This window comes from Rhinopithecus bieti, unplaced genomic scaffold, assembly GCF_001698545.2.
Source record: "Rhinopithecus bieti isolate Rb0 unplaced genomic scaffold, ASM169854v2 scaffold_1251, whole genome shotgun sequence".
Taxonomy (NCBI): domain Eukaryota; kingdom Metazoa; phylum Chordata; class Mammalia; order Primates; family Cercopithecidae; genus Rhinopithecus; species Rhinopithecus bieti.
Window position 1 is genome coordinate 755,127 of NW_016803325.1, and position 9,896 is coordinate 765,022.

At 35.6% G+C, this 9,896-nt stretch overlaps 1 protein-coding gene across 4 annotated transcripts in view; it reads right to left on the bottom strand.

The window, feature by feature from the left end:
* Positions 1-9,725, bottom strand: part of IGSF11 (immunoglobulin superfamily member 11) — a 213,572-nt gene extending 203,847 nt beyond the window's left edge. For 3 of the 4 annotated variants that reach the window (XM_017875339.1, XM_017875330.1, XM_017875312.1), the window contains exon 1: positions 9,649-9,724. The gene's annotated coding sequence lies outside the window, so the exon portion shown is untranslated. Of the gene's footprint in view, positions 1-9,648 lie in introns of all 4 variants that reach the window. The other variant, XM_017875351.1, reaches the window with a different exon arrangement.
* Between the last annotated feature and the right edge of the window lie 171 nt (positions 9,726-9,896).

Sequence of the window (9,896 nt, forward strand, 5' to 3'; positions counted from 1 at the left end):
TACCAGAATCTCTGGGACACATTTAAAGCAGTGTGTAGAGGGAAATTTATAGCATTAAATGCCCACAAGTGAAAGCAGTAAAGATCTAAAATCGACACCATAACATCACAATTAAAAGAACTAGAGAAGCAAGAGCAAACACATTCAAAAGCTAGCAGAAGGCAAGAAATAACTAAGATCAGAGCAGAACTGAAGGAGATAGAGACACAAAAACCCTTCAAAAAATCAATGAATCCAGGAGCTGGTTTTTTGAAAAGATCAATAAAATTGATAGAATGCTAGCAAGACCAATAAAGAAGAAAAGAGAGAAGAATCAAATAGATGCAATAAAAAATGATAAAGGAGATATCACCACCAACCCCACAGAAATACAAACTACCTTCAGAGAATACTATAAATACCTCTATGCAAATAAACTAGAAAATCTAGAAGAAATAGATACATTCCTGAACACATGCACCTTTCTAAGAATAAACCAGAAAAAAGGTGACTCTCTGAATAGACCAATAACAGGTTCTGAAATTGAGGCAATAACTAATAGCCTACCAACCAAAAAAGGTACCAAAAAATCCATACCAGACGGATTCACAGCCAAATTCTACCAGAAGTACAAAGAAGAGCTAGTACCATTCCTTCTGAAACAATTCCAATAAGTGGAAAAAGAGTGAATCCTCCCTAACTCATTTTATGAGACCAGCATTATCCTGATACAGAAGCCTGGAAGAGACACAACAACAAAAAGAGAATTTTAGACCAATATCCCTGATGAACATCAATGCGAAAGTCCTCAAAAAAATACTGGCAACTAAAAATAAAATTAAATATCTAGGAATTAACTAAAGTGAAAGATCTCTATAATAAAAGCTATAAAACACTGATGAAAGAAATTGAGGAGGACAACAAAAAATGGAAAGATATTCCATGTTCATGGATTAAAAGAATCATTATTTTTTAAATGTCCATACTACCCAAAGCAATCTGTAGATGTAATGCAATCCCTATCAAAATACCAATGATTTTCTTCACAGAAATAAAAAAAATCCTAAAATTATATGGAACAACAAAAGACCCAGAATAGCCAAAACTATCCTAAGCAAAAAGAAAAGTGGAGGAATCACATTACCGGTCTTCAAATTATACTACAGATCTGTAATAATAATAAAGATGGCATGATACTGGCATAAAAACAGACACATAGACCAGAGGAACAGAATAGAAAACCCAGAAGTAAATCTATACATCTACAATGAATTCATTTTTGACAAAGTTTCCAAGACCATACATTGGGGAAAGGACAGTCTCTTCAATAAATGATGCAGGGAAAACTGGATATCCATATGCAAGAGAATGAAACGACTCCTATCTCTCACCATATAAAAAAATCAAATCAAAATTAATTAAAGACAAATCTAAGACTGCAAACTATGAAACTACTAAAAGAAAACTTTGGGGAAACTCTCCACTACATTGGACTGAGCAGAGTTCTTAAGTAATACCCCACAGGCACAGGAAACCAAAGCAAAAATGGACAAATGGGATAACGTCAAGTTAAAAAGCTTTTGCACAGCAAAAGAAACAATGAAGTGAAGAGACAACCCATAAAATGAGAGAAAATATTTTCAAACTACCCATCTGACAAGGGATTAATAACCAGAATATATAAGGCACTCAAACAACTCTACTGGAAAAAATCTGATAATCCAATTAAAAATGGACAAAAGATCCGAATACACATTTCTCAAAAGAAGACATACAAATGGCAAACAGGCATATGAAAAGGTACACGACATCATTGATCATCAGAGAAATGCAAATCAAAACTACAATGAGATGACATCTCACCCCATTTAAAACAGTTTTTCTCCATAAGACAGGCAACATTGAATGCTGGTGAGGATGTGAATAAAAGGGAACACTTGTAGACTGTTGGTAAGAATGTAAATTATTTTCACTATGGAGAAAAGTTTGGAGGTTCCTCAACAAGAAAAAAACTAAAAATTGAGCTACCATATGATCTACAATCCCATTGTTGGGTATATACCCAAAAGAAAGGAAATCAGTATACCAAAAAGATATCTTCACTCCCATGTTTATTGCTGCAGTATTCACAATAGCCAATATTTGGAAGCAACCTGAGTGTCCATCAACAGATTAATGGATTTTTTTAAATGTGATATATATATATATATATATATATACAACAGAGTAGTACTCAGCCATAAAAAAAGAATCGGGCCAGGTGCAGTAGTTCACGCCTGTAATCCTAACACTTGGGGAGGCCAAAGCAGGCAGATCACTTGAGTTCTAGAGTTCGAGACCAGCCTGGCCAACATGGTAAAATCCCATCTCTACTAAAAATACAAAAATTATCTAGGCATGGTGGCACATGCCTGTAATCCCATCTATGTGGGAGGCTGAGGCCCAAGAATCGCTTGAACCTAGGAGGCGGAGGTTACAGTGAGCTGAGATTGTACCACTGCACTCCAGCCTGAGCAACACAGCAAGACTCTGTCTTAAGAAAAAAAAAATGGGATCCTGTCATTTGCAGCAACTTGGATGGAACTGGAGATCATAATGTTAAGTGAAATAAACCAGGCACAGAAAGACGAATTTCACACGTTCTCGCTTATTTGTGGGAGCTAGAAATAAAAACAATTGAACTCATGGAGATAGAGAGTAGAAGGATGGTTAACAGAGGCTGGGAAGTGTAGTGAGGAATTGGGGGAAAGTGGGGATGGTTAAGGAGAACAAAAGCACAGAAGGAATGAATAAGACCTAGTACTTGCTAGCACAACAGGATTAGAAAATTAAAAAATTAATTCTACATTTTAAATAAAAGAGTGTAATTGGATTGTTTAAGACACAAGGATAAATGCTTGAGGTGATAGATACCCCATTTACCCTGATCTGATTATTACACATTGCATACTTGTATCAAAATATCTCATTTAATCCATAGATACATATACCTACTATGTAATCAAAACATATATATAAATAAAAATGAAAAAATAGGTTATACATTTCCAAATAAATAAAAACTGACATAATCACTATCAAACCATCCTGCCATATAAAATACTAAAATGAGTCCTTCAGGCCAAAATGAAAGCATACTTGATAGTAATTCAAATCCACGTAAAGAAATAAAGAGCACCAGTAAAGGTAAGTACTTAGGTATTTGATGTGGTTTGGCTGTGTCCCCACCCAAATCTCTTCTTGTAGCTCCCATAATTCCCACGTGTTGCAGGAGGGACCTGGTGGGAGATAATTGAATCAAGGGGGTGATCTTTTCCATGCTGTTCTCATGAATAAGTCTCATGAAATCTGATGGTTTTAAAACAGGAGTTTCCCTGCACAAGCTCTCTCTTTTGCCTGCTGCCATCCATGTAAGACATGACTTGCTCTTCCTTGCCTTCTGCCATGAGTCTGAGACCTCCCCAGCCACAACTCTAAGTCCATTAAACCTCTTTATTTTGTAAACTGCCCAGTCTTGGGTATGTCTTTATCAGTAGTGTGAAAAATGGACTAATATAATATTACAAAAGACGTTATAAACACACTTCTCTATGTAACTCTTTCCTTCTCCTACCTGTTTTAAAAGATAACAGCATAAATCAATTATAATAGCTGTGTGAATGGGTTTATAATCTGTAAAGGTGTAATTTGTATGAAAATAATAATACAAAGAATGGTGAAGGGCACATAGATATACTGGAGCAAAGTTTTTATATAATACTGAAGTTATGTTAGCATAAATCCAAACAAGATTATTTTAAGATTAAATTAACTGTAATACCCAGATAAATCAGTAAGAAAATAACTCCAGAAACAGTAAAAAAAACAGCAATTGAATTTAAAAGGTATGCTAGGAAATATCTATTTAACACAATGAAAGAAGGACTTGAGGAACAAAAAATATATGACATATATAAAATAAAATAAAACATGTATATCCTACTTATGAATCAAAAGGCAGAGATAGTCAGAATGGACCCTCCCCTGAAAAAAAAAAAAATCCAACTATACCACTATGTCTGTACTGTCTACAAGAGACAAACTTTAGATCAAAAGACACAAATAGGTTGAAAGTAAAAAGGTTTTTTAAAATATGCCATGCATGAAGTAATCAAAGACAGCTGGAGTGGCTATACTACTATGACCCAAAATAGATTTTAGGACAAAAATTGTTACTAGAAAAAGTACATTTTATAATAATAAGAAGGTCAATCTATCAGGTATACACAATGATTATAAACACATATGGCCCTATCAACAGAACTCCAAAAATGTATGAAGCAAAAACTTCCAGAATTGAGGTGAGATATGGATAATTCAAGAATATAGATGGAGACGTCAATACTCCACTTTCAATAATAGAATGAACAACTAAGCAGAAGATCAACAAAGAAAGAGAAGACTTAACTAACACTATAAATCAACTAGACCTAACAGACTTCTAGAGAACATTCCACCCAACCCAGCAGAATACACATTCTTTTAAGTGCACATGAACATTCTCCAAGATAAACCACGTTATACCATAAAACAAGCCTCAGTAAATTTTAAAAGATTAAAATCATACAAGGCCAAACACAGTGGCTCATGCTTATAATCCCAGCACTTTGGGAGGCCGAGGAAAGTGGATCACCTGAGGTCAGGAGTTCGAGACCAGCCTGGTCAAATGGTGAACACCAGTCTCTACCAAAAATACAAAAATTAGCCGGCCATGGTGGCACATGCCTGTAATCCTAGCTACTCGGGAGGCTGAGGCAGGAAAATCGCTTGACCCAGGAGGCAGAGGTTGCAGTGAGCCGAGACCATGCCATTGCACTCCAGCCTGGGCCACAGGAGACTCTGTCTCATTAAAAAAACAAAAACAAACAAACAAAAAAAAGACAAAAAAAAAAAAACCATACAAAATATATTCTGCAATCACAATGAAATTAAAAGATAAATTGACAGAAAAAAATTTAGAAAAATCAGAAATATGTGGAAATTAAACAACACATTCCTAACTAACCAATGGATTAAAGAAAAAATCACAAAAGAAATTAGAAAATACTTTCAAAGTATTTTCTAAAGCATAAAAGTATAAATCCAAATGAAAACACAACATACTAAAACTTATGGGATACAGGAAAACAATGCTTAGAGGAAAATTTGTTGCTATAGAGGCCTATATTTTAAAAACAGCAAAGTCCCAAATCAATAACCTAATTTTCCACCTTAAAAAACTATAAAAAAGAGCAAACTATACCCACACCAAACAGAAGGAACGAAATAATAAAGATTAGAGAGACGTTAATATAATGGAGAATATAAAATGAGAATATAAAATGACAGAAAATAATTTAAAGGTGGTTTTTTCAAAATATCAACAAAATTGATAAGCTTTTAACTAGGTTGACCACATTAAAAAAAGACTCAAATGACTAAAATAAGTAATGAAAAAAGGGACATTACAATATAGATTATCTACATTATCTAATATATTAGATACATTAGATAAAATATCTAATATATATTTCTAATATCTATATGTCTAATATAGATATACATTATCTACACAAATGGGCACATTCTCAGGCTTAAATATCAAAACTACTGTGCTATCGTGTTTATTGCAGTATTATTGTGAATAAATAGCCAAGATATGGAAACAATCTAAGTATCCATCAACAAAACTCTGTCAGGATGGAAAAGTGGCTACAAAGAGAGCATTCCTCAAAAACATTGAAACGCAACCTGCTGGCATCTGGGTAAAAAGACTAAAATCATGGTTAAGTAATGGACATACTGAAAGCTTGGGAGGAAAAGCTGGGAGACAGATTATTTGAATAATTAGTTTATCAAAAAGTTTCTGCATGTATTGGACATCCAGAAAAGCACATGCATGCCCAGGGAATGATGCATGTAATATACAAACTGTCCAGACTTTACCTTTTGGTTTTTTATTATGAAGTATGCAAAGAAACAAGAAAGTATGGCTAGGAGAAATTAAAATAAACTGCTACTAAGGAAGCACAGATACTGGACCAAAACTTTAAATCAACTGTCTTAAAAATGTTCAAAGAGCTAGGGGAAGATAGGTCAACTGAAATTGTTCAGCCTGAAGAAAAGGAAGAAGAATGAAGAAAAATTTATAGAGCCTCAGAGACCTACAAGACACCCTTAAGTGTACCACTTATGCATGGTGGGAGCTCCAGAAAAAGAGGAGAGAGAAAGGGAAAGAAAAAATATTTAAAGAAGTAATGGCTGAAAATGTTACAAATTTGATAAAAGAAATGAATGTACACATTCAGGAAGCTCAATAAACTCCAAAAGAATAACATAAAAAGATCCACACTGATACATGACAGTAAAACTTTCAAAAGAGAAAGATATTTTGAAAGAGAAAATCTTGAAAGCAGCAAAAGAGAAGTGATTCCTCACATATAAAGATACTGAAGATGAACAGCCAATTTCTCAGCAGAATTCATGGAAGTGAGAAAGAAGTGAGACAACATACTTACAGTTGAAAAAAAATACCATCGACCAGAAATTCTACATTCAGCAAACTACCTTTCAGAAATAAAGAAGAAATTAAGACATTCCCAGATAAACAAATCCTAAGGAGTTCATCTAGAGTAGGCCTGCCATACAAGAAATTCCAAAAGGATATCCTCAAGTGGAAATGAAAGATACAATAACTTGAAGTCATATGACGAAATAAAAAAAATACTGGTTTTGGTATCTATATAGGTGATTTAATAGCCAGCATCATATGTTTGGTTTGAACCTCCTTTTATGAATGATTCAAATGATGGATGTATAAAATAATTACAATAAATCTATGTTAATAGGCCCACACTGTATAAAGATGCTATTTGTGACAACAATAATACACACAAAAAAGAGACAGACATGTATTATATAAGAGCAAGGTTTTGTACACCATTGAAGCTAGGATGGTTTTAATTCAAAATAGGCTGTTATAAGTTTAGGAGGCTAATTGTAATCCCTAACTAACCACTAAGACAATAACTAAAAATATATACACAGAAAAGGAATGAGAAATGAATCAACATGATACACTATAAAAAAAATCAACTCAACACAAAGGATGGTAGTAACGGAAGAACTGAGGAACAAAAAAGATATAACATATAAAAATAAATAGCAAAATGACGGAAGTTCTTCCATAGCAGTAATTACTTTAAATGTAGATGGATTAAGCTTTCCAACAAAAAGACAAAGATTGGCAGAATAGATTTTTTAAAATGTGATCCGACTATTTAGTGTGAGATTCTTTTTAGTTTCAAAGACATTAATAAGTTGAAAATACAACTATGGAAAAAGATATTCCATGCGAATAATAACCAAAAAAGAGCAAGAGCTGCTATACTAGTATCAGACAAAATAGACTTTAAGTCAAAAACTGTTATGAGGGATGAAGAAGTGCATTATACATTGATAAAAGTGTCAATTACACAAGAAGACTTTATTTCTTCTTGTTTTGTAATATTTATTTATAGAAAATAATTATTTGTAGAAAACAACAAGCTCAAATTTTGTGAAGCAAGCATTGACAAATTTGAAGGGAACGGCAGACAGTTCTACAATAATAGTTGGAGATTTTAATACCCCACTTTTTTTTTTCGTGAAATAGGGTGTCACTCTGTGGCCCAGGCTGAAGTGCAGTGGCACAATCACGGCTCAGACAGCCTCAACCTCCTGGTCTCAGGCAATCCTCCCACCTCAGCCCACCAGTAGCTGGGACCACGGGTGCATACCACCACACCCGGCTGATTTTTGTGTTTCCCACTTTCAGTAATGAGTAGAACACTAGACAGAAGAGCAGTAAGAAAGTATAGGACTTGAACAACACTATCAACCAATTAGACCTAACACCTATGAAGAACATTCCACCCAACAATAGCAAGTACACATGCTTTCCATGGAATATTCTCCAGGATAAACCCATGTTAGGCCACAAAACAAGCCTTAATGTATTTTAAAAGATTGAAACCATACAATGTATCTTCGCTGAACACAGCAGAATGAAGCTAGAAATCAACAAGAGAAGGAAAACTGGAAAATCATACATATTTGGAAATTAAACAACATACTTTTAAACAACCAATATATCAAAGAAAAAAATCACAGAGAAAATGAGAAAATATCTTCAGATGAATGAAAACATAACACCAAAAACTTGAGAGATGCAGCAAAAGGATCAGCTCAGAGGGAAATTTGTAACTACAAAACAGCTACATTAAAAAGAATAAAGATCTCAAATTAATAAATCATCATTTTGCAAAATATATACATACCTATAGATATAGACACATAGATTTGCATGGGGGTATTTCCAGAAGGATACACATCAAAACGTCAAGAAAGGTTATCTCTTGAGTGTTTGGGAATTTTTTTCTTTATGCTTTCTTTTTTATATTTCTACGATTATTACATTTAAGTTATAAAATGGAAAAATAAATCTCCAAAACCAATAACCCTTTGAAGCTACAAGCCATAGCCCAAGAGCTATTTTACTCTAAATACAGTATCCAATTGTGTCATACGTTTTTAAATAAATAAGGTAGATAATTCATAAAGTTACATTCAACAAGCACTTCTTGAGCACCTGTTACGTTCTAGGCACTGTTACATAAATGACTTTACTTCAGAGTAGTGTGCTTAGATTCCCCTTTCCATTCCTAAGTATGGTGTCAAGTGTATCCACTCTCCCTGTCACACTTTGATCACAAGTATTTGAATTTGGATTTTAAGTTTCATTTCTAATTGTTTAATGCAGTTAAATCCTTACTAAAGGAATATCTGGCATCACACTACCAACCCTTGGCCTGCCTCAGTGATTTCAGGCTTTGCAAGGTCAAATATGTCTCATCAATCACCACCTCTGTACTGGCCTACTCCTGAAAGTAGACAGCCTACTGACTCTGAGGTGCATTCTTAAGGTTGATTGCAAAGGGGGAGGGCCAAATCTCAAAACCTAGGCCCCACTGGCCGACACCATCAAATACAAATTCTCCACTTGCTAAATATTCCTTCTGGTATCTTTCTCCACTTTCCTTACTCCCTTCCTTTCTGGAACTCTGGTTTGGCCTCCTTCTAACTCGCCTCTCTGCTGTAAGACCACTAGATGGTGCAGTTTTAGAACCCATTCTCACTGGATCTTCTCTCCTCTCTCTGGCTCTCCCGCCATAAATCACATGTCTAATTCAGCAAGAAAACACCTTGGGGCAGGAGTTTCCACTGCCAAGACAGCTATACGTATCCAAAGGGGATGGAAAACAACTGGTGACCTGTCCTTTGGATGGGGGAGAGGACGCTCCTGCAGGAATAAACTGCCAAGGGATGTGTTGAGGTGGAGAGCAAAACTCTTTTCTTTACACTCTTTTCTTGTGAGGGCAGATCCCTAAGATTGTAATAGCATGAGTGTTAGTAAGACTAAACTCTTCCTGGTACTATTGAAAACAGCATTACCTCTGTGATTAGAGACAAACTCAGTACCAAAGTGTGAATCTGAGTTATTGGCAACAGCAACAACCTCTGTTCAGGTTTGTGGTCCTCGTGCAGCTGGTTGTGTGTTCATCTGCTAACATTTGGAGGTGCGGTGGGGGATGTTAATCAGTGTAGCAGTACCTGAGAGAGGGCCTTTTTCTCACATACTGCCGAGAACCTCCGCGAACAAGGAAGAGGGTAAATCTCGAGGTGGCGATGCACGGAGCCCCGTGGCCTGGTCGCTCTGCGCGGGGAGGAGAAGCTCTAGCTGCCAGAGCCTGGGAATGGCCTCTTCTCAGGAGATGGCGTAGTCCCTGCGCTCACCTGCGCCCTGCAGGGTCAGCTGACGGCCATCCCTCCACTTACAACAGCGGGGCGGCCACTCGCCC